Genomic DNA, 26,503 nt, shown 5'->3' with positions numbered 1-26,503 from the left:
GCGTGACTTGGCTTCATATGTTCCATAAAGTGAAAGTGCTCGCATTGTTAGTGCCATGTCGCGTGGCACTACCGAAATGATGTAATTGTAACTGGCTTCATATATACTTATTTATAAAGATAATAGACCATTATTTATTCACAGTCATGTAAATTGGAGAAGATCGTCGAAGTTCATCCATATTTCCTTTTAGGAGCAGTAGACTTCTTAGTTCAATCCCACAACGCCGACCCGGCTTCAATCCCAGGTCAAGTCGTGTGGGAGTTGTTGTGGACAGAGTTGTACTGGGACTGGTTTTCTCTGAGTATTTCGGGTTTTCCCCCTTTAGTTATCCCTCTACCAATTGCTCTACATTCATGACTCATCTTGCCATCTACGCTATATAGTCTGGATACCGGCAACGTCGTTAAAAACCGAAATTGAAAACTAAAACTTGAAAAGACTCAGGAAGATATTCTGAAATCAAGAGGAAACTGAAAATGTTAATCCATTAATTTTATTTAGGCTGTTATATCTAATCCTATAGAATCTCATGCCGATCACGGTGGCCGCGCGGTCTAAGGCATGAACTCTCTTCGCTCTCTCGGAAGTCGGGATCGTGGGTTCGGATCTGTTTCCGGTGAGGTACGAACTGAGTTCTTATATATTATTCTTATACATTGCCAGTCACGGTAGCCCAACGGTCTAAGGCATGAACTGTCTTCGCTCGCTCGGAAGCTGGGATCGTGCATTCAGATCTGTTTCCTGTGAGGTACGAACTGAATTCTTATATATTATTCTTATACATTGCCGGTCACGGTAGCCGAGCGGGCTAAGGCATGAACTGTCTTCGCTCGCTCGAACGCTGGGATCGCGGGGTCGAATACCACTCAGGGTATGGATGTTCGGGGTGTGTATTTGCGTGTAGTCCGTGTTTGTGCTGTTCTGTGTTTAGATAGAGACCTTGCGATGGGTTGATCAATCGTCCAAGGAGTTCGACAGTCTGTGAAAAATGATTATGGAACTGAATAAAAGGCTTGGGCCATAAATCCAGCTGATTGATATTAGCTCTTTCTAAGGGTCCCAACTGAGTAGATGTCTTGCCCACTCACCTGAGGACGGAAACAGATCCTGTTTCCGAAACGTAGTGTTTTCTATTCTCTAGAATACAGACGATAGAGAAGTTCAAAAGCCCAGTAATCCTGACTGCAGAAAGAACCAACGTAGCAGCATACGGTGGAATATTAATCTCAACAGAAATAAATATAACATGTGGACTCTAATGCTGAGATGTTAGATACGTTATATGAGGTTCGTGCAATAAATAAACCATCCCGGCTCCAGCTCTTCATGTGAAATACTGTGTAGGGTGACCGCTGTCAGCTTATCTAGCAAGATGAAGAAATAGTCATTACCAACGCTAGTGCTTGCTGAAGTAACTTTCCTCATTTATCAATATTTTATTGCTTATAATGTATTTGGGGAGTACGCGGTAGCGTAGTTGGTTGAGGCAATATGTTACTAGCCGGAAGGTCACGGGTTCGATTCCCGATGAGGTCATTGGATTCTTCGATTGACCTAACCCTTCCAACCGCACTATGGTCCTGTGGTCGACTCAGCCCCTAACAGAAATGAGTACCAGGAATCTTCCTGGGGGTAAAGGGCAGCCGGTGCGTAAGGCTGACAACCTCACTGCCATCTGTGAGCCGATTGTCTAGAAAATGTGGGAGCCTCGACGTCTCACAAACCTACGGCCCTCCATGGCCTTTTTGTGATGTGTTTGTATGTTTCTGGTTATGAATTCTTTAATGTTTGCGCGGAAAGAATTTCCTATGATAGAGTAGTGAACACTGATCGTGTTTCAGGTTTGACTGATTAACAGACTGGACGTACACTCGTCTGCAGCGATTGTTCATGAATTTCAACACAGAAAGGCAGTAGTTTCTAAAGTATGGGACAATTCCCATTTGGGGGGTACGACAAATTGGTTTTGGGGGCGAGGTATATTCTGGGAAAGTTACATACTAAAATTGATTTGTAGGATTTGAGGTTTTCACGGTGGTGACTATGAAGAGAGCAGTCTTCTGGGATTTGGCACAGTGTATATGTGGTGTTAACCGACGTTTCGGAGGAACGTATCGCCTCCATCTTCAGGGTAGAAGGAAAAGTATAAGAAATCCGCAAGCGAAGAGACCGTGAGAACCGGTACAAGTAGTCTACTAGCGGATTTCTTATATTTTTCCTTCTACCCTGAATATGGAGGCGATACGTTCCTCCGAAACGTCGGTTAACACCACATATACACGGTGCCACATTCCAGAAGACTGCTCTCTAAAATTGAATTGATTGCAATTATCAGAATATCGGAGATTGTTTGTTTAATTTCATGTACTTTAGAATCTTTGTAAATAGTATTAATTTATAAACGAAACCCTAAAAGTACTTATTTTGAAAATGAAAAGCTAAAGGAACTGTTCCTTATACGTGCATGAATTTCAGGAGGGATTTTGAAATCTTTGCTAAGCTTAGGATGCGCCGTTATATAACGTTAAAAACTGATATCAACCCGGACACGGGGTTACACTTGAGGCTGTTTTTGATTTGATAGTGACATTGCGGAGCCTTGCCTTACCTCCTGCGCTTTGGCTGTGTCTCCTTGCCGCAGAGCCTTGGGTATAACAGCCGTTGACATCATGTGATATAGAAGTGGCGATGGAGTGACCTCTTCGCAGAGTTTCTTTGGTTTTACTTCTACCCTTCACCAATATTCATCCATCGTCGCATACTTAGATATTCGATAGCCCAACCAGGCAGCAAGTCAAGGAGAATGAGATGGGCAGGGCATGTAGCGTGAATGGGGGAGAGGCTAAATGAATGTAGAATATTGATTGGAAATATGGAAGGAAGGAGACCACTGGAAAGACCAAGACGTAGGTGCATGAACAACTTTAAAATGAAGAAAGCAGTCTTCTGGGATGTGGCGCCGTGTAGATATTGTGTTAACCGACGTTTTTGAGGAAGGTATCGCCTTCATCTTCAGGGTAGAAGACAAGAAGAAACCCACAAACGAACCAGCGTAAGCAGGTGCAACAGACAGACGTTCCTCAGAAACGTCGGTTAACACAATATATACACTGCGCCATATCACAGAAGACTGCTTTCTTCATAGTCACCGCCCTGAAAACCTCAAATCTTACAATATTAAAATGGATCTGAGAGAGAGAGGATGGGATGTTATGGATTGAATTGATCTGGCTCAGGATAGGGACAAGTGGAGGGCTCTTGTGAACACAGTAATGAACCTTTGGGTTCCATAAAACTGGGAAGTTCTTGAGTAGCTGCACAATTGGCGGCTTCTCAAGAAGGGCTCAGCTCCGTGAGTGAGTGAGTGAGTGAGGACACTGTCTCTGCTTCTCCACTTGAGTGGTTACAGTGTAAGGAAGTCAGTTTGTATCTCCATGAATATCAAGGGAAGATCTATGTGGAGCAGCGAGTCTATGTCAATCATTCTCTTTTGAATCCATTGATTCATTTAACAATCAGTGTACTAGAATTTCCCATTACGTGGCGCTACGGTCGCTTCCACAGCAGATGTCCCTATTGCAGGCATTTGTTACGGTAATTGCTAAAAAACCTTCCTACCAAATTTTGTGAAAACTTCGGTAGTTAAAAGTTATTAACTGGACTGAGACACGATTATAGTCGTAATATAAACGTAAACTAACTTGAATAGTAGTATTCTTGTGGTATATGACGCATAGTTTGGTATTTTTACTGACGTTTCGGAAAAAATACTGCCTCCATCTTCAGGATTGAAGAGTAGATCCAGCGTCCAAACATGCAGCTAGCAGAGTTCTCGGCTCCGAAATTGTTTTATGGAAGCATTGGCAAATATTTATCCAACTACACAGCGTCACTCACAGACACCGCAGTGACAACCTGATGTCTCACTATTCTTCCTTATGAAGTAAATAAATTGCTCCAGAAATGCGGAATGCATATCCGTTTAGAGGTTTTCCGTTCACCGCAAACTGCTGTGTACTACCGGTTTGTAGCGAGCGTGTGTCGCATGGAATTCGCGTGACTTGCTTTGTACATTGAGGTTAGAATGACGATATGGCCGTGGGGATATGATGTGTTGCTTTATTCTCTTCCTTCTCCGGTTACTGCACGTTTTAATCCCTTTCATAAAAACAGCCCATAAATCAGATTGCAGCCCCAACTCAATTAAATAACATTCCCTTTAGCAAACAAGACTCATGAGAGGCGGTGTGAAATACTTTCACAAAGTGGCGGCAAATGTGTGTCTATCTATACTATTCCAAGTATGCTTTACGTACGTTTGAAACACGTGACTGTTGGGGGTCTACATTGTTGCGATTATAGACTACAATAACATCTGTTCTAATTTAAATTTATGTCTGAATATCTTCACTGACCGCCTCTGTGGTCTGGTGGTCACAGTTCCTGACTACAGACCCGAAGGTTCCTGCTTCGATTCCCGGCGCTACCAGATTTTCTGAGAAGTCGTGGTGCTGGAACGGAGTCCACTCAGCCTCGTGAGGATAATTGAGGGGCTACTTGAATGGAAAATTAGCGGCTCCGGTCTAGAAAACCGAGATTAACGGCCATGAGGAATCGTTACGCTGACCACGCGACACCCTCTATCCGCTAAAGTTGGAACTAACTTCAACGACAAGCGGCGGTCGCTCGGTCGGTATAGTTTGCTTTCGGACTAAAGCCACGGAATTTTTTGTTTTGTTTCATATCTTGATTATCTGGGTGACCGCTGATTTTAAAAAAAAAAAAAAATACTTTCTTGGGATCACTAAGTTCTATAAATAAAAACTAGAAATTTGTGACGATTCATACATACACCAGAACTAACAGAATACAGGATATATAAACCAGACACAACATATACCATCAGCGGGAGTTAAGGAAAACTTTTTAAAATCTCCACACACACACACACACACACACACATGGGACCTTGCACCTGTCGTCATGCATAATTAACGGTCAACTCCGTGGTTTTAGTCCGCAGGCGAGCTATACCGACCGAGCGACCGCCACTTGTCGGCGAAGTTAGTGCCAATAAATTCAGAGTACTGTTATAATAGAAGCGAATTCTAAAGGGACTAATTCTTAAAGAAGAAAATGTTACAAAATCGATGATAGGACGTAATCTATGGACGTATGAAATCGTAGATAGGACAAAGAATAGATATTCGTATAGAAACAATAATTATTAAAGAATGCCGTCTTCTGGGATGTCGTTTCGTGTAGATATTGTGTGAACTGACGTTTCGGAGAAAGGAATCGCCCCCATCTTCAGGGTATACAAATTCGCGAGCGAGGAAACATCGTGAGCTGGTGGCTGCAGCCACCACTGTTTCCTTCCAGCCGCACTATGGTTCTGGGTTCGACTCAGCCTGAAACAGAAATGGGTACTAGGAATCTTCCTGAGGAATTAAGGGCGGCCGGTGGTTAAGGCTGTCGACCGATTTTCTAGAAAATATAGAAACCTCGACGTCTCACAACCCTATGGGCCTCCACAGCCTGTTACAGGGATAGTTTTACTGTGGTCTCAAGGCTGTCGACCGATTTTCTAGAAAATATAGAAACCTCGACGTCTCACAACCCTATGGGCCTCCACAGCCTGTTACAGGGATAGTTTTACTGTGGTCTCAGGCCGTGAAACATTGATCTTCAGCTGTCTACAAAGATTTGTTTGTTTAAGAACACGTTAACACAAGAGTTAATCTTGTGCCTCCTTTTTTCATAAAAGCGGAAGGCCTTGTTGTCTCTGACAGAAAATGAATGCCCACCGTGTAAGAAACTGTCGCTTTGAATTATAAAGCAGTGAGCGATAGGAAATGAGTATATGGCGTGCAAGAAATTCAGCGGTGTTCAGCAATTTCCTATATATGAGACATTTCAAATCAGTTACAGCTAACAGTGAATGATGTGATCTCCTTTGTGTAGCTTTAGAAATGTTCTAAAGCGCAGTCAAAACACAAGGTTTTAGTGACATATCAAGGCGTGAGTGAAGTTAGAGCACCTCTCAGCTAAAACCTTTGATTATACAAGTATATAGAAATACCAGGGAGACGGATATATAGACGAACGTGTGTGGAGTAGTTATAGAGACACAAATACATAATGATCTCTAGAACTGGTTCACAAACCTCTGCTTTACGTGGAAATCAATTTGCAGTGTTTAATTTTAGAGATAACGTTGAAATAGTGAGGTTTATTTGTCAGATGCCCAACTGACGATATGATATAGGAGTGTTTTCTAAGTGTTCTTACATGTTGTCGCTGTAAAAATAGTTCAGTATCTTACTGTTGTTTAAATAATATACTACGGTAAAGTCGAATGTATGTATACATAAATTGTTATCATATTTCTTCATACTTCGATGTAGTTTTTTATTTTCACATATACGCGGGTAAGGCAAAGCTATCCCTATAATAGGCTGTGGAGGCCCATAGGGTTTTTACCGTCGAGGTTTTCACATTTTCTCGACAATCAGCTCAGAGATGACGGTGAGGTTGTCAGCCATACGCGCCGGCAGCCATTACCCCCACAGGAAGATTCCTGATACTCATTTCTGTTACAGACTGAGTCAACGCCAGGATCATAATGCGGCTGGAAGGGTTAGGTCAATTAAAAAATTTAATGACCTCATCGTGAATCGAACCCGCGACCTTCTGGCTTGTAGCATAGTGCCTCAACCAACTACGCTGCTGCGTGCATGCACACACATATACACAGGTAAGTAAAAAAATTTAAAATAACTGTGTATTTTAAGTTTTATTAAAATTATCGCATGGTGCTAACGCTTACGTAATTTTTCTAATAATTTCCCCTGCTGTTTAATGCGTCTCATCCACCCAATCCACGAGATTCCTGAGTCCATAAGAATGAAATCTTCCAAGTCAAAACCTAAGTTATTCTTGTATATGTTCTCCAATGACTGATGTTCAATTATGATGTAACGAGTGAGTAGCTATTTTACCTGAGGACGGAGACATCATTGAGTCTCCGAAACGTCGTTTGACATAATAATTATGACAATAGATAATGTCCAAAGAAATCAGTCATTGTATTACTGTAACCTCGTCACGAACTTATATACCTACAGCAGGCATTGGTCCCCACTTGCACCTGTTGCTGGAAACAAAACCAAGACAATAGCCAGTATCGAAAATAAAATTCAGATTTATTATTACACGTTGTCACCAGAAATATTTAAATTTTCTTTCAGGCATATATTTTCTATGCATTGATGTTCGAATTCAGTAACAAATTTACAAGCCTGTGATACCCATAATTCAAGCGCCGCGCAATATACTGATAACATGGAGGCTAGGGCAGTATTTTGTATCTGCTACTTTGCTTGCTGATCACGGCTGCCCAGAAGGGTGGTTGGGGCAGGATATTTTATTTGTCCCCAGTTCCTTACGTTCGGTGGTACCAGTTTTACACTGCTCTGATATCTCCGACGATAAAACCACTAACATATTGGATTCAGTACAATATATTGATTTCAACATCGGTACAGAATTCAGGGGCCAAACAAGTTGGCGAAACTGTAACTCGGGTGATGTCTTTGGGTCTCGGACGGGACACCCGACTATCCTGGTTGTTTTCCTCAGTCATTCCAGGCAGGTGCCACGATAGTACCTCGATAAGGTCACAACTCCTTCTTTTCAAATTCTTCACAGTTTATGTTTCACATGCCAGTCTATCATTGGATGCTACAGAATCTGTCTGCAGATCACAGTGGTCGCGCTGGACACTGGGGTCTTGGGTTCAAATCCCACTCAGGGCATGGATGTCTGTGTGTGTTTATTCTGTTTGTGTTGTCCTATGTGCAGACAGAGGCCTTGCGACGGGCTGATCACTCGTCCAAGGAGTCCTACCGTCTGTGTAAAATAAATTACGGATCTGAATAAGAGGCCAGGGCCCAACAGAGGGCTGTAGAATCATTGATGAATGAATGAATTGATGGATGGCTGGATGAATGAATGAATGAATGAATGAAGAATCTAGATACAGACATGGCCGTAAAATAACCAGGAAAACAAAGAATTCAGAAATATACCGCCGTGTAACGTTTCATTGGATAGTACAGTAGTACAGTTCTGTAAGTGAAGTCAGGTTCTGTTTGATGTAATAAAGAGGTAGTTGGGCTTTCAGATATCGGGTGTGGACAACACAAACTCAGCATAAAGTAGTGACCAAATACGCGTACCGTGTAATCCAAGTAGTCTCTGTTTCAGTGGGAGCACGCGGTAACGTAGTTGGTTGAGGCACTATGCCACAAGCCGGAAGGTCTGGGATTCGATTCCCAATGAGGCTAATGGAGTTTTAAATTGGCCTAATGCTTCCAGCCGCACTATGGCTCTGTGGTCGACTCAGCCTCTAACAGAACTGAGTACCAGAAATTTTCCGGGGGGGGGAAAGGGCGGCCGGCACCTAAGGCTCACAACCTTACCGTGGAGCTGCAGGTACTGCAATCAATAGTAAGAAAGGCTTCTGACCAAATACGATGAACCATTAGAACACTGCATGCTGTATAACTCGTTCGTCAATTTAGAAGCACGTCTTAAATATAACCTCCGTAAATTGGGGTTAAATGGAATAATCTTATTGTATACTCAGCCATTTGGTATATGAGTCATTTGTGATATTGACCGTGCTGGTCTCATCCTGTGATGTAGGCAGTACGCTAGGGACATTTTGCAAAGAGAGAAGTGCATCAAGACTGTTCAATCCTTCAAAACACAGGGGCTAGTACGTATACCACATGCTTTAATACTCATATATCTGCGTTAATGACCGCCTCTGTGGTCTAGTGGTCAGATTTCCTGGCTATATATCCAGAGGTCCGAGTTCGATTCCCGTCGCTACCAGATTTTCTGAGTAGTGGGTCTGGAACGTGGTCCACTCAGCCTCGTGAGGATAACTGAGCAGCTATTGAAAGGAAATAGCGGCTCCGGTCTAGAAAACCAAGATTAACGGCCGTGGGGATCCGTTGCGCTGACCACGCTACGCCCTCTATCCGCTAAAATTGGCACTAAATTCGCCGACAAACGGCGGTCGCTCGGTCGGTAGTTCTCTTGCGGACTAAAGCCACTGTGTTTGTTTAGCTTGTATCTGCGTTTGTACTGGTTGGTGTTGTCGGTGAGTCCTCTTCAGCGCAGATGAACGATTTGTGCTTAGCTCAGTCGGTGTAGCGACGGGCTACGGGCTGGACGGCAGTGGGTCGATTCCAGGCAGAGACAAGAGAGTATTACAGAGTGTTTACCGGCTTTCGGGTCCACCCAGCCGCCTCTTCAATGGGTGCCCGGCTGTCTGGGGCTCTTAGCCCGGGTAGAAAGCGACGTGGGCATGAAGCAGGCACCTCTATCTATTTTTGGGATCAAGAATGGTGGAGCTATACATGCACGCCCCCATACTTCTTACGGCTTGGTGCTTATACGTTAAGCACAGGGGCAACGTTACCTTACCTTTACAGATGTTCTATAGTGGAAAAGATTCGTTTCATCAGTGCTTAATTAACTAAGCGTCATCCCATGAAGACATGCGAGAATGGAAATACAGGGTGCTCATTCTTAATCGCGCCACTAGATGGAGGTCAATGGTCAGCTTCATGTCCCTACCGCTTTACCCTCAAGAAAATAACCCCCTGAACCAATTGGACAGTTGTCTGGGTGGGCCCCAAACCTGGTCTGGACGCTAACGGAGAAGACTCTCTAAATTGTGCTGGGAACCTAAGTCCGATTCATCGGAGGTCCAACTTCCGGTCTAGTCGTTATCTTGACTTGGCTACCCCGGTTTTGCATCCACTGCTTACGTTTTATTAATGAACAGGCCTGTAGCTCTTTATATTTTTGCATTAAAAAAGGTAAAGCTATCCCTGTAACAGACCATGGAGGCTCATAGGAACGTGAGCCGCCGAGGCTCCCACATTATCTAGACAATCGGCTCACAGATGGCGGTAAGGTTGTCAGCCTTACACGCCGGCCACCCTTTATCCCCAGGAAAATTTCTGGTACCCATTTCTGTTAGAGGCTGAGTCGATCCCAGGGACATAGTGCATCTGGAAAGATTAGTTGAATTGAAAAATCTAATGACCTCATCGGGAATCGAACCCACGACCTTCCGGCTTGTGGCATAGTGCCTCAATCAACTATGTTGCGGCGCACCCCTTATATTATTACATCATTAATCCTAAAGTGTAGGGTTTGAGGTTCTTACAGCTGTGGTTATATAGAGTAGTGTTTTCTGAGGTACAACACTGTGTAGTCCGTTGAAAGTTAGGCGACGTTTCGGAGGAACATATCGCTTCTATCTTCAGAGTCGAAGAATAAACCAAGCATGTGGCAAGCAGAGCTCTGGTCTTTTACTCAGCTTATTCTTCGGCTCTGAAGATAGAGGCGATATTTTCTTCCGAAACGTCTCCCGTCTTTCAACGGACTACATGGCGTTACATCCGAGAAGACAAGTAGTCCTAAAGTCCTTTTATTTTAACAAAACGGATAGCCAGTACAAAGTAGCTCTGGGATTTCAAATCTGAGTCATCCTTTTGTGTCCTCTTGAGAGGTTACAGACACATCGAATTCTGGTGCACACAAATCATTTTGTTACAGATGGAGGCAAGAACATCGGACTGTCTTCTAATAATATTTAGGTCCACCTACGCAATTTGCGAAGTTGGGGACGCTATTCTGGGATCTCGCTTCGTGTGGTTGTAGTCACACGCAGCTTGTCGAGTCTCGTGTGAATGAATATGTGGAGGCGTAAACAAGGTGGTTCTGCGGGGAAGTGAAGACCTTGTACTGGATCGTATATTGTTCCTCTTTCCCTCCGGACCCTTCTGTTGGACAGTAGGGGTGCACAAAATAATTTCGTCAAACCGTATATAAGTGGATTTCTTCTCAACATTTTTGCCACGATTATATTTATGTTTATGTTATTCTGAAATATATTGTTGTTCGTTAGGATGGTTTCCAGTAAGTTTATTTTTTATTTAATTTTCGAAAGTAGGTTGAATCTCTTCTTATCTTTATTTTTTGAATTCAGGTATTATCTTATACAGTGTTTTTCTCGAAAGTTCAAATCCAGGTCCCCCGACTGTGGAACGTTATGTTATTTCTCGGGAGGTGACCGCCAATGTCCCGGCTAACAAGTCTGTAAGTCACGCTACACGTCTTTTCATGACACACCCTGTAGAATAAATTTGACGACTAAAATAAAGGAGCAGTGGGATCGTGTTGGGCCATGTGAGATTTGAGTTTCTGTCGGCAATGAATATGATCTTCTTGAATATGACACAGTATACTTCGGTAGCTATGTGTCAATATTTCGCAGGAACATGCTGCCTCTATCTTCCGTGTAGAAGTGTCGTACCAACGTTTCAGAAAAGATACGAGGGAGAGTCAGTAAATAGACCACAAATGGAAGTAAAACGTAGTACATGTGATAGCGAACCTGGAAGAAATATTTGTTTCTCGGCATATTCTCCGCCAACATTGATACACTTGTCCCATGGCTTTACCAATGAGTCGAAACCCGCAGCATAGAAGTCCTTTGGCTGTTGTCTCAGCCACTTCCACATCTCCGTTTCAACATTTTCTTTATCAGAGAAAAGTTTGCCGCCCAGTTCTAAACCACTTTACGCGGCAGACACTTCCAACCGTAAAGAGAGAACATTTCTTCATAAATATTCTTTACGTTGACTCTTTTTGCCCAGAAATAACGCACAACAGAAGGCTGTTCTTCGTTAGTACCCTCCTCAAGCACAATTTCCAATTTAACTACTGAAACCAGTCTCTGAACATGAGCATGCGCGTCTGCTCCTTAGACTGCCATGAAGCTGGACTGTGCTGCTACCTAGTGATACAAATGGAAAACCTTATACACCCATTACAGCTGTTTTACTTCCATTTGTGACATATTAACTGACTTTCCCTCGTATATGGCCTCCATGTTCATGACAGGATACATGAAACTGGAAACAGAAAGTTACTCTACGAAACTGCATAGAATCACATTCCAGATGACCGCAATCTTATTGGGCACTCATTGACCAGTGTAGCTGATTCTTTGTTATTTTTCCTTTTCACGAATTACTTATTTTTTTCAGAATTGTTTAGTAAAAATTAATTTAAACATTGATATTTTATTTGGAGTCGGGATGGCTCACTCGGTGTAGTGGCTAGGCTACGGGCTGTACGACCGTAGAACTGGGGTTAGATTCCAGGCTGGGGTGCAGGTTTTCCTCTTCGAAAACATATTCAGACTGATTATGAATATCACTCAGATACCCATCATATAATACAGTATACGAATTTTCTTGGGGGTAAAGCGGCTGGGGCATGAATCTGACCAATGACCACCATCCAGTGTCGAGGTTAAGAACTGTAGATCTGTACATTCACTCCTCCCTGCACATTTTCATAAGCCCGTGCTTGACTAAGCACAGGGACAACTTTACCTTGCATTACTCTTACCTTCAAACTGGGTTACTTTGTGCTACTTTTCATAAATGTAGTTTCGGGCCGGTCACGGTAGCCGAGCGGTCTAAGGCATGCACTGTCTTCGCTCGCTCGGAAGCCGGGATCGTGGGTTCGAATCCCACTCAGGGCATGGATGTTTGTGTTCGTTTTTCAGTGTTTGTGTACAGGTAGAGGCCTTGCGACGAGCTGGTCACCCGCCCAAGGAGTCCTACCGTATGTGTAAGTTCTTGAAAAACCGAAGCGAACGGAGAAGTTCATGGAGGTAGGCCTAGGCCCACTGGGGCTGTAGTGCCCAGAAAAAAAAAGTTGCTTTCGGGTTGAAAGACACAATTATTTAACTAATACTGGCAACTTAATAAAAGTTCTATCATTGCTCTGCACTTTACTTCGCCATTTTGCCTTTATTGTAAACCAGAGAAATTATATAGCCAAAAACTGGCACAATTTCACATACACGGGTCATGCTGAGACTCTTGCTATGCATGAGCGCCCATGCTTCAATGCCACCCTCTTGGGGGATGAGTTTAGGTTAGCAGAATGGCGTGCCAGTAAACAAATGGATACTTTGAAGAAAGTCGTTTTCTGGGATCAGACGCCGTGTATTCTTCGTTTTAACCGACGTTTCGGAGGAACATGTCGCCTCCATCTTCAGGGTAGTTGAGTTGCGTGCGAATAGAGATAGCCATTGACCTACAAGTTGCCTGGATTCACTGGCCGATATCCCCCCTTTCGCCCCCCCAGACGATATATGGACTTATTCGCTGTTCATTCTTCCCATTGGTCCCAGTTCCCAACCCCCCCCCCGCCTATTTCATATATAAACCAGCACTTTTCACTTCCCAATCATTGCTGCTACAGCTATCTCTATTCGCACGCAACTCAAGTACCCTGAAGATGGAGGTGACATGGTCCTCCGAAACGTCGCTTAAAACGAAGAATACACGGCGTCAGATCCAAGAAGACGACTTTCTCCATAGTCATCGCCATGAAAACCTCAAAACTTAAATAGATACTTTGTTAGAAGAAGGAAAAAATATAAATACCGAAATACATCATCACAGGACTCAATTTCTGACATACGATAAAATGACATTTTTGTGATCTGAAGGAGGCGCCTAAATTTTTCTTAAAATATTTTCGTTAGTGTACCATATCTCGTCGTTAGCAGCAGAAACTTACTCCTGATTTGGTCATCACTCTCACCCCAATAATAGTCCTTTCCAATTCCGTCATCAACCCCAAACAACAAATGCTTTCATCTCTTATAATTGCTAAGGTTCTGGACTGAATGGTAGTAAGCATTACCTGAATTATACCTAAAATAATAATAATAATAACGAACTTGTCCCTGTGCTTAACTAATTAAGCACTACGCCATGAAGGCATATGGGGGAGTGGATGTATACATCCACATTTTCTTGACCTCGGGCCGCAAATAATAATAATAAAACATTGTATTGTAAGAAGAAACCGAAAATGTTAACGATCCTAATCTGAGCTTACTTTAGTCATTGTAGGCATGTTCTGTCTTGTCTGCAGCCCAACGAACTGAAATCTCATTAATTCTTTATTCCCTTCAAGTATTCGTCCAAAATCGCGTTGCTGTCGTTGCAGTGACTGGGATTCCCCGACTTCCGTTGTGTTGACGTGGCATAGTAGCACTGCAAACGGCCAGTAATAAACAATTATGACATTTTGAAAGTTAATTTTATAATAATTAAAATCACCTACCTTTCAAGCAAGAAGTACACAAGATGGCTGCTGGCTTCCCACCGCAGCGGCCCGGGTTCGATCCCGGTTCTGGTCAAAATTAAAAAAAAAGCACACAACTCCTGTGAACCACTAGACAAACAGTTTCCAGGAGCTAAGAGAATGAACATAAATACAGCTTAAACAGAAAGTTTATCCTCAGTATTATTGTTTCTTTTTCACGTACGGTTATAGAAATGATGCTAAGAGTGTGCAACCAGCGTTGCCATTTTCTATTAGAAGACCACAGCAAGTTAAAACTTGCTTCTATGCTACTTAATTGTACAGCTGATAAAATGACGTCACGTTGTGATAAAAAGTGTGGCGTCACATTGGCACAGTCACCCCAGTTTACGGTATTGGAAATGCAGGATGATTCTAAATTATTGTCGGGGTTTCCCTGGTCTAATTTTCAAATAATAATAAAAAAACAAATTAATCCGCTTATAGAATATGAAAATATAACTTAAAATGTTTTGTTTTGCAATGCTATACTAGCCGCATTAATGTCTGGGAGAGAATATGACGTCATACCTTAAACTGGCGTCTGTTCAAGAGATAGCAATGTGCGCATTTTGGTTTTCGAAACAAAATCCGTTATCAAAATTGGAACGTCGTTACAAATATAAAAAGTTGCATCTTCAGATAATGCTATCCGACATTGGTTAAAGCAATTTCCAGAGACCGGTAGCGTTGTTGCTGCGATCGAAATAGTTACACCGCAAATGATGTAGAACACTCAGAGGATAATTAAATATCTCTTGGACATCTTGCGTGGTAAGAAAGGCGCGCATGTTCCAATTGTTTAGTATTCTGCAGCACTGATTCTATACTCAATAAAACGTTTTGCTCTACACTTTCATATTTCATAAGCGGCTCTATTTTGCTTTTTGTAGTTTCAGAATTATAGGCCACGGAAACTCCGATAATAATTTAGAATCACCCTGTATAGGTTTCTGGCAGTAATTCATTTCTGAGTCTTTCTCTTCCCGTTAATGTACCTTTAAGGGTAAGACAAATGACGCTTGTTAGTTCATCTAGGACTCGTTTAAAGAAGAAAGCTTTTAGATCAATATGAGATGTCGCGCAAGTACACTGTTCAGTTGGCAGTGTTTCACGACATATGGCAGCAAAGCCATCATGATCGATTTTTTAATGTGAGGGAAATATTTGTGAAGCTTTGAATTACAGTCTGAAATAGCATCAGTTATTCTGTCATTTTGTTGACTGCCTAAAGGAAATAGCGATACATGAAAATTTAGTTACCTGTAGTGCCTCATATGGTGGCACGAGGTAGCGTAGTTGGTTGAGGCACTATGCTACAAGCCTCAAGTTAGTGGGTTAGATTCCCGATGAGGTCACTAGATTTTTCAACTTACCTAATCCTTCAAGGCGCACAATGGCGCTGGGGTCGACGAGTACCATAAATCTTTCTGGGTGTATATGGCGGCCGGCGCTTAAGGCTGACCTCACCGCCATCTATGAGCCGATTGTCTAGAAAAGTGGGAGCCTCGATGTCTCACAAGTCAGTGGGCCTCGACAGCCTGTTACAGGGATCAATAAAATAGTAATTTTAGTTTACTTTAAATTTTGGCTGTTGTAACATTTGGGATATGTGTGTCCTGGGATTTCAGTAGAGGTTTGGTTATCCCTGAGGAGGAGGAGGGGTGGACTGCAATGGAGCGGAGGGCACACAGCCAAAACCACAGTGGCAGTTAGATTCTACCGATGGCTACTTACTCAGACATGAACCTAGGTTACAGTGTCTTCCTATACATGTTTCGAGACAGAATCTGCTGTCTGCTTAGATCAAGGGCTTGTTAGCTCACTTTCCTTATTTTGAACAAAAAATTAGAGGAGGCTTATGAGATAAATTTGCAGTCTGTCCCCCCCCATAAACTTTTGAACGCCTAAACCGATTTTTATGAAATTTGGTATACACATCATGGCACCTGCGCCCATCTCAACTGCATGCTTCGTAATTCCACCCCATCAGTCTGTGTGTCTGCCTGTATGTGCACCTCCATACCGTTGCTAGGCAGTGGCTCAATAGACACGTTCATGCGGCAATGAATACACAGGCAATAATTTAAGAACTGTTGGATGCTTCGTTTTCTGTACGGTTCGTGTCGTATCATAGGGAAGTAGGAAATTGGTTCTTCCTAGAACTTCTTATCTTTCACCTATAGTGTTACTTTCGAAGAGTAATCACCAAATGAAAGTTTTGAATTTAGTTTCACTACATTTTCGCCGAAATGAGGATATTTACCGGCCATTGGACTGAGACATTTGCTCCGTCGGTATAGTGACTGGCTACGGGCTGGCCCGCCGAGGGGTCAAAGTTTGAGTCCCGGTAAGGGCAAGATTATTGTCCTCCCCACGTGATCCAAACCGGTTCTGGGGTCCACCCAGCCTTCCATCCAATGGGCACCGGGGGCTTTTCCACACGAGTTAAAACGGCCGGAATTTAAAGATTACCACTCCACCTTCAGCTAGTGCCAAGGTCAAGAATACGAGTATCTATACATTCGCTCCCCCCATACGTCTTGACGGAGCAGTACTTAATTAGTTAACAAGAATAATTTTACATATATAAGCTTACATAGGCCTCTTCGTAACGCATGGAAGAAACTAGACATGCATACAAAACTACCGGATAGCCTCAACAGGAAAACCACTTGAGAGACCTAAGCACAGATGGATAAAGTGAAAAGGATATGAAGATAGGGACTTGGTTTGCGTGCTTCGCGATAAGTTCCGGGTGGGATCTGTTGTGAACACGGTAATGATCCTTCGGGCTGCATGAAACGTGATGTTTTACTTAAGCGGCTGAGAAACCATCAGCTTTTTCAGAAGCAGTTTGTGGTTTAACTTAATACACATTGTTATTTTTACTGTTAATAATATACCAATTACATTTTTATGTAAGATAAAAAGTAAATTTATCCATGAGCATAATAAGCACCATGCCATGAAGACGTTTGTTTTATTGGAGGTAGAACTCCACCATTCTTGACCTCGGCACTAGATGGAGGTGAGTTGCTTTTATATGTCTCTTCATCTCAACAGTGTCTATTTCTGAAGTTAAGGTTCCTAGACATGATCAAAATAAAATCCTGCACAATATAATCCTTTAGACTCGGCTTACAAGATGTCTGAAAACCTTTCTGACATCAGTGCATGAAGTTCCTCCTCTACAGAATTAGTTATTAGATATGGTACTCAGATAGGAAATGGTTTTATTTAGACCCACGAGTTTTCAACACTAATGAAGCTCTCGCTCCTGGCAGTTGTCGATTGAGACGGCGTGCCAAACTCAAGTTAACATCTGTTTATCTGCACGTCTGCATCTTGGACACAGCCTAATATAATTACGTAATGAACGCTACAAGGTAGCGTAGTTGGTTGAGGCACTATGTTACAAGCCGGAAGGTAGCGGGTTAGGTTCCCGCTGAGGTCATTGGACATTTTCAATTGACCTAACCCTTCTAGCCGCACTGTGTCCCAGGTGTCGACAAGCCTCCTAAAGAAATGAGTACCAGGAATCTTCCTGGCGGTAAAGGGGGGCCGACACGCGTAAGGCTGACAACCCCACCGCCATCTGTGAGCCGATTGTCTAGATAATGTGGGAACCTCGACGTCTCACGTCTCTATGGGCCTCCATGGTCTGTTACAGGGATAGCTTTATTTTTACCTTCTTTTACATCTTAGCTAAATTTTGTTTCATGTTTATTTCAGCGGTCCATTTGCCAACTGGAACTTATTTTCGTTAATTGTATAAACCCCATTATTAAAATGGTCCGCTAATATAGGCTTGATCTGAAGACGTTTCGGTTTGAAATTGAAGTTATTATGGGTGTGACTACGTATGAAGAATAATATCCTCAGGGATTTGACGCCGTATAGTGTGGTTAGATGTTTACTGACCGAATCCTCCGAAATTCTTCCGAAGCGTCATTAAACTTCTATCGGATTGGGCGGCGTCACATTCTAGAAAATGGTACTGTTGAAATTTCTGATTGTTCGTACATAGAAGGGAAGGAATGGAAAACTTGTTCTAATGAATGTTTAACGTCAAATAATTGTGGTGTTATGGAACCCACGTTTTTCAACCATCCCAAGGCAATTCTGCGAAATTGCTGCATGGACACATTGCTGTCAGTCTCATATGTATTAACTTTCGTTATCAATAAATGGGTCGAGACCGGCTCTGGGGTCCACCCAAGCTCCTGTCCAATTGATACCTGGAGCGGCCGGAGCGTGAAGCTGACCACTCACCTCCAACTATTGCCGAGGTCAACAAGACATGGATCTATATCCACTCCCCCATACGCCTTCATGGCGTAGTGCTTAATTAGTTAAGCACAGGGACAACTTTACCTTTTATCAATAAATGGAATGATAGTAATTTTGATATATTACAAATATGTACGTATTTTCTAGTAAATTCACTGAGTAAAAATGTTACAGCCACTGACAAATTTCCGTGTCTGATAATACGATTATGTATTGTCGCGTACCGCTAGCGTTTCTCAGACCGTATTTTTCTATCCAATAGGTTTTGCCGGCGTTACCATGGGGACCGTGGATTCGTCCCGGTTCGGTTAGTTCTCGGGGTTTGGTTGCGTTGTGTGCGGCACAGCTGCGCTCGGCACGGTACGGCTTGGAACGAACGTAGCAGGCTGGCCGGCGGAGAGCGAGCAAGCAAGCGAACGTTGAAGCGGTGCGAAGGAAAGGAAGGAAGGGAAGGGGGAACTAGGTTCGTTCCAAGTCGCTCACTGCTTCATTCGGTTTGCTCATACAGACCAGATAGATTGTGTGTTGCATCTCACGTGGTTGTGGGTTTCCTTGAACCTTTTTTTGACAACGATTGTTACACCATGTGTGACACTGTTCTAGTCTGCTGAATTTATATAACAACGTACGTTAATGAGCTGTGTTTGTGGGTGCGTGGTTCAGTATTTTCGGATCATACATGTTTTAAACTGTGAACAGAAAGTGCTTTGGTGAAGTTTGTTAATTGTATCTACATTTTGATCAACTGATCGTTTGGACATACTCATCTTCATCCGCAGCAGATACGAGACGCTTCCAGTCATCCATCGGAAAGCCTGCGGCGTCTAGTGTGAGCATCTGTGCCCTTGTCTGCACGGCGGTTTCAGGAGCAAAACGCAGTGTATATGACAACAAATCCTTGGTAAGTGAACCACATTCGTACCACAGCCCGTTATAATTATATTGATTTATAGGTAACTTATACTGTATCAGATTATTACTGTGAATAATTAGGAACTCGAAACTGGTTTCGATTAATCGTAGTCTCCATCGATTATGTGCAGTTCATTCACTTCAGAACTATTTTCCGTACAATTTCAGTTTAACATTCAAAGTATATGACCGTTATTATTTTATTTTCGTTCCTGCGAATATGGCACATGCTACCGAACAGATGGCTAACTGACCGACCTAAAGTATATCGCGTTTATGCTAACGGACATTTATTTTTAGAAGCACATTCAGTACGACTGTTCTTTGTTGTAGTTTTATATCGGAACTCGTGTTGTGTTCATGTGTGTCACTCAGCGCATCGCTTGAAAGTGATCCGTGGTCAGGCTGGAATACGACATTCAGCGTTATATTGCCGGTCGAGAGCTGTCATGAAGCCGGTATTATACTGTAAGTTGTTGGGATACTTTAGTGTGATTTGTGATCCATTTCACGTTTTACTGTGGTTTAACATCGATTTCTTAAGAGATCTTCCTATTGTCTTGGTAACTGATGTTTGTGCTTCGAAGAATTTAGGTTATATTTCGTTCCGCAGTATAGACGAGGTCATCCGTGTTTTGTGCAGACAAAGGAATGATCAAATAACTGTTTCATGTAGATTTCAAATAAAACCCACGGTGTTCTGTACACAGCTTTGAAAGTTGCATCTTATATATTTTAAAAATAAAGGGGAGGGTGTTAGTTTTTAACGTTTTATGAATTTACGTAAATTGCCTCCAGAAGCCTGTGCTTTGTTACGACAAAAGCCATGCCGGAATGAGATAGGAGGGACAAGAAAAATGGTTTGATTAATTTCACGTGATTTAACACGTAGCCCATTCATTCTCCAATCTCTAGATTCCACCTCATTGTACCAACAAAATGGCCAAGAGCTGTTGAATAGAGAGCTCGAGAGCTGCAGCCCCCATTCACCTCGCTACTCCCCCACCCTCATATAACTACTTCTCATGTGTGAGGGTATATTCTCAGGGGACGCCAAACGTTTCTTCTTGTAAAATATGAATTTAGACTACTAGAAGCATTGACACTGCTATTTTTAATTGCGGTTTACGATTTTTTTAGTTTATTTGGATGTTTGATTAAACTCATGTCTAGTATGCATCATTGTAAGGTTTATTTAGTGAAGTTTGTTGTTATTCCTGAATGTCGTAGATTTTTAGTCATCATTTGAGATTTTCTTCTTACGGACTAAGACTTTTTTTTTACGTTTTAGAAGTTATCATATGAAGACGGGAGCACACAGTAGCGTAGTTGGTTGAGGCAGTATGCTACAAGGCGGAAGGTCGCGGGATCGAATCCTGATGAAGTAATTGGTGTTTTTTTTTTTTCAATTTTCTAATCCTTCCAGCCGCACTATGGCCCTGGGGTCGACTCAGCCTCTAACAGAAATGAGTACCAGGAATATTCCAGGGGTTAAAGGGCGGCTGGCGCGTAAGGCTGGCAGCTATACCGCCATCTGTGAGACGATTGACTAGAAAATGTGGGAATCTTAACATCTCACAACCCTATGGGCCTTCACGGCCTGTTACGAGGATACCTTTACTTTTACATATGAAGACGGACAGTGTTTGAGGACTGAGTTGTATCTGTCGATATGATGAAAGACGCAGAATCGTTGTGCACATTTTGATGTAGGTCTACAGGTAAATTCGGATTCATTGCGCGGCTCTTGACATCGTTATTAAATGTTTAATTAGCTATGAGACTTTAATGTCTGAGATCATGAGAATTATGATGTTGCAGGGAACGCTGTGCCGCTTTACGGACAGTACAGGTTTATAGGTCACGGCAGTGCGTACATTCGATTCTTGATTGGTTTTAGTATTTAATTATGCGCTTTAAAATAAAATTTATTTACCATTTTAATTTTCACTCTTGTGAAACGTTGACAAATTTAAGTGATGACCGGGGCCCGGATTTTGATGACTGAAAATATGTAAAAGATAACCTATAAAATGACCTAAAGGAGAAAAGAAAGAACGCTTCGCTTCCATGTTATTCACATTTCAGAAAACATATGAAGAAAAATTCCCTAAAATGGCCAAATGACAAGAAATACCCTTAAAAGTCCAAAAATTTACCAAAAAATTACCCCCCAAATGAAAAAAATGACATTAAACCTAAAAATGTCAAAAATGACAAAAAAATTACCTATAAAATTTACATTTCTGTAACCAGCAGCTCGTATCCGAGATTTATATATTTAAGAGCATCGCATAGGATACAAGGAAAAAAAGATGACATATCATCAAAATCCGGGCCCTGGTGATGACACAAGACCTGAAGAAAGGGCGAAGTATGGTATTGAAGCTTGTGTGTCGCCGGTTGTGGTGCTACTACAATGGTCTCTCTATGTGTCTTATCTCCGCTTCTGTTAACAGCACACATGAATGACTAAACTACAAGCCTGTAGCAGCAAGGAAATACACTCGTTAACGCTCCTTGCTACGTAAGATTAACATGTTTCTCATCATTCGTTAATGCCAGCGTCTGCATTGGCTACTGAACTGCTCTTGAGACATGTCACTTATACTGTATATTTTGCTTTTGTTTGCAAATTTGTTGAGAACATTTGTCGTTCGGATAAATGTGTACGTTCGGGATGCGCACTTAGCGGATACATGTCATCAGAAGAATCCGCCATTGTTGTCTGAGTTTAACCAAAAGTGGAACACGTTGACGGATTTTTTTTAGTAAAGCTAGCCAGTAATCAATTTCATGAAAGTCCATTCAGCATTTCTCTAGATGTTACAGGCAGGCAGGCAGGCAGGCCGCGCCATAGCTCAAGCGGTTAGTCGCTGGCTTCCCACCGCGGCGGCCCGGGTTCTATCCCGGGTCTGGTCAAGTGGAATTTGTGGTGGACAAAGTGACGCTGGGGCAGGTTTTCTCCGATTACTTGGGTTTCCCCTGCCAATCTTTATTCCACCAATTGCTCCACAATCACCCTCACCTATCATCTGGGGCTGGTACAATAGGCCAGAGGTGGCCGCAGTACAAGGGACTTAGTCCCACCCCACTAGCAGTTAAAAAAAAATACATGCAGGCAAATAGAACGAAGTTAAAAGGCGCGTTTTAAGAAATTATCGTTGCCAGCATGTCAATTTAAGTGAACGTAATCAGTTATAAATATGAAATGATACTTTATTCTCCCGCGGAAACACTAATGTTCCGGTCTGGAAGACCGAAATTAACGGCCGTGGTGATTCGTTGCGCTGACCACCCTCTATCCTCTAAAGTTGGTACTAACTTCGCCGACAGGCGGCGGTCGCTCGGTCGGTATAGTTCGCTTGCGGACTGGAACCACGGAGTTTTGTGTGTGTTTTTGTTTGGATACACTAATGTAATAAAACTCGGTTAAGACTTCATGTACGAGGAATTTCTCTTTATCTACCTCTTTCGATTTCTTATTTGCTCTGCCTTATTTCCAAACAGTTTCGTCGTGAATAAACGTACTGTATTAGTTGTAATAGATGTTGATAACGGCTTATGTCTGGAGTTGCAGGTTCCTGGTGCATTGTGTTCGTAGGATAAACATGAGGAAGACACATTGAGGACGCTTTCATAACACGCACACATGCCAGAATCCGCCATAAAGAACATAACACGTTAAACCATTTTTGACGGATTGCAGACAGTTGTGTATTTAAACTACTGCATGTTTCGACCGCGGATATATTTGGTTTGTGTCGTTCCTTTGTAAGACACAATGGAGTAAACATTCAGGCACCTTCAGTTTATTTAAAAATATTGTACGCGGTAGTGTAGTTGGTTGAGGCACTATGCTACAAGCCAGAAGGTCGCGGGTTCAAGTCCCGATGAGGTCATTGGATTTTTTTTTCAATTGACCTGATCCGTCTAGCTGCACTATGGCCTTGGGGTCGACCCCCCTCTAACAGAAATGAGTACCAGGAATATTCTTGGGGGTAAAGGGCGGCCGGTGCGTAGGGCTGACAATCTTGCCTCCATCTATGAGCCGATTGTCTAGAAATTGGGAACCTCAACATCTCACAACCCAAAGGGCCTCCTCGGCCTGTTACAGGGATAGCATTACTTTTACTTTTTTGTTGTTGTAAATATTTAATATGTAAGTACTGGTAGTTAATTGCTTCTTCTCAGGTACTTCACAGTCTTTTTTTCTACATCAGGAAGTTTTTTTTTTTGGACGAAGTGGCGCTGGGGCAGGTTTTCTCCGAGTACTTCGGTTTCTCCTGCCAATCTTCATTCCACCAATTGCTCCACAATCACCCTCACCTATCATCTGGGGCTGGAACAATAGGCCAGAAGTGGCCGCAGTACAAGGGACTTATTCCCACCCCACTAGCAGTAAAAACCTTTTTTTTATATGAAGTCCATATAAGCCTACTTACGGGCGATTTGAATCAATGGAAACATACTAAACAATTACAGAGCGAAATGTAGTTATGTATCACTGTTATTGCTTTCTACTTTTTGCTGTCGTTTCTTTTATGCTGTATATTTTGTTGCTTGCAGTCTCATGCAGGCTTTACGTGTATTTGAAATCCTTCCACATGTAGCTTTCTGAAAATTTTTCTGAAAAAAAAGTGAATCTTTAAGAATCATATTTTGTGCAATTTCATACTAAGAACTCAAATTCCCTGATTGTTTCAGTCAAATATTTATATAAAATATTAGTTAAAAGTTGAGCCTGGATAGCTCCGTCGTTATAGAGACAAGGCTGTGAACTTGACAGCCGAGGAATCGAGTTTCGATTCCTGGGAAGGGTAAGGAATCTTTTTACCGCATCAATACCGGCTTTGAGGCCCACGCAGCCACTTATCCAACGGTTACCGGAGGCTCTTTCCCCGGGGTAAAGCCGTCGTGGAATGAAGATGACACTTCCATCCAGTGTCGAAGCAATACCTATACTCCCTCAGACTTCTTCAGGACGTAATGCTGCTTAATTAAGAACAGGGACGGCTTTGAATTCTTTGTCACATGGCGTTTCATGTTCCAGACTGCCTGTTCTGTCCCAGTAAACGAATGAAAGTACAAGTTCGATGCCCGTTTTTTGGAACGGCGATTCTGAAGTGCAGGGCCATTATATCGGACCAGAAGTCTGTCAGTATTGCGTAGTGCAACATGGTGTGGCATAGGTTTGCCAAACGCTGCCTTCGTCCTTGAAATGAGAACTTATGTCCGTCTTGAGTCTGCACACTTTCTGCTGACAATGTGTTTGCTTGTATCAGACACCCTGGCTAGAGGAGAATTGAAACCGGAACGAATTGCACTTTGTAGTACGATATTCAAGCCTTTGTTTTGCCATATCGAAGTCTAGGGAGCAAGGATAGCGTAGTCGGTGTAGCAAGTGGCTACGGGCTGAACAATGGAGTTCAGATCCCGGTAGGGTCAAGAATATCTTCTCCAAATCGTCCAGACCGGCTCTGGGGTCACCCAACCTCGTATCCAATGGGTACCGGGTTTAAAGCGGCCTTGGCGTGAAGCTGATCACTTACCTCCAGCTAGTGCCGAAGTCAAAATGTGGTTCAGTATATCCACTTCCCCATACTCCATGGCGTAGTGCTTAATTAGTTAAGCACAGAAATAGTTTTACCTTTATATCGAAGTCTAAGGCCGATACGGTTGGGGTTTGTGCGAAGTTTTCTGTTATACAGCTGGACAGGGGTTTTGAACAGCTATATTACATTATTTTCTCAGCATAAATAACCGAATTAAGAGATAAATAAGAATTTATTCCATGTAGCATTACCTTTTATGGAACCCGAATTTTTTTTACCGTGTTATATAAGAATCCACCGCTACTCGAGGCTGGCTCGAAGCAGTTGACGCCATTTCTTCCTCCAGCGCCGTTTCTTGAAGATACACTTTAGTAAGCTATGGGTCTCTTTCCTTGGGGGTAAAGCGGCCTGGGTGTGAAGCTGACCACTTAACCTCTGTCTAGTGCCGAGGTCAAGAATGGTGGAACCATACCACTCTCCTATACGTCATCATGCTGAGGTAAAGGCAAAGTTGTGCATGTGCTCAACAAATTAAGAACTACGCCATGAAGGCGTATGGGGGGAGTGGATGTGTAAATCCACATTTTCTTGACCTCGGCACTAGCTTGAGGTGAGTGGTCAGATTCACGCCCCTCTCCATTAACCACCCGGGGGAAGGAGCCGACGGTACGCATCGGATAGGAGGCTGGATGGGCCCGAGAACCGGTCTGGACGTGGAGGAGAAGAGAAAATTCTTGACCCTACCGGGACTCGAACTCGGACAACTCGGTCTTGCAGCCTGTAGCCAGTCGCTATACCGACTGCAGTTCAGTGGTCTTATTCGATTGTACGTAGGCCTGTTAGTTTCGATATATTGGTAAGGCTTCTGAGTCCCTACAGAAGGTGTTCGGTTCGAATCTCTACGGGAACACAGATTATTCTGATAGCTGTTCGTTGGGTTTCACAAACTTCCCCAGTCAAATTCCAGAATATTACCACTGACATTGTAATTAAAATTGCTATAAGTTGTCCCAGGCCCATGTTATGTAATCCTCCTCCTTCTCCTCCTCCTCCTCCTCGTCATTATCATCATCTTCATGACCAGTAAAATTATGCTAAATTCTAATCACCGAACAAACATTTAGTGTTCCAGCCAGTCTAAAGGGAAGCCATGTACTTCGACTAGTACGAAGGCAGTGTGTATCCCCCAAATGTTGGCAGCAATGCTCACATCACAAAAGAACTGAATTAACATCAACAGTTGGCCACCATGAAAGTCTGAAGTCAGTGGGTGATGATAACTACTTTTATTTATTAAAGTGCTTGACTGCACCTGAATGCCAATTACAGGCAAGAACTGAAGAAAGTAAAATGCATTAATAAAGAATATATGAACGGACGCAGACAAGCAGAAAGAGAAAATACACGAAGACCATGATACTGCGAACTAAATAACATGAAACCCACAATAATAATAATAATAATAATAATAATAAAAT

General features: G+C 42.6%; 1 protein-coding gene across 6 annotated transcripts in view; it reads left to right on the top strand.

The window, feature by feature from the left end:
• LOC111869832 (RNA-binding protein Musashi homolog 2) overlaps positions 1-26,503 on the top strand; it is a 389,564-nt gene that overhangs the window by 85,193 nt on the left and 277,868 nt on the right. For 4 of the 6 annotated variants that reach the window (XM_023861648.2, XM_023861652.2, XM_023861645.2 and 1 more), the window contains exon 1: positions 18,928-19,459. The gene's annotated coding sequence lies outside the window, so the exon portion shown is untranslated. Of the gene's footprint in view, positions 1-6,724; positions 6,761-18,927; positions 19,460-26,503 lie in introns of those variants that run through there. The other 2 variants (XM_023861646.2, XM_023861647.2) reach the window with 2 other exon arrangements.

This window comes from Cryptotermes secundus, unplaced genomic scaffold (genome assembly GCF_002891405.2).
Source record: "Cryptotermes secundus unplaced genomic scaffold, Csec_1.0 scaffold286, whole genome shotgun sequence".
Classification (NCBI taxonomy): domain Eukaryota; kingdom Metazoa; phylum Arthropoda; class Insecta; order Blattodea; family Kalotermitidae; genus Cryptotermes; species Cryptotermes secundus.
The sequence above is the reverse complement of the archived record's forward strand: the minus strand, read 5'-3'. Positions and strand labels throughout refer to the sequence as shown.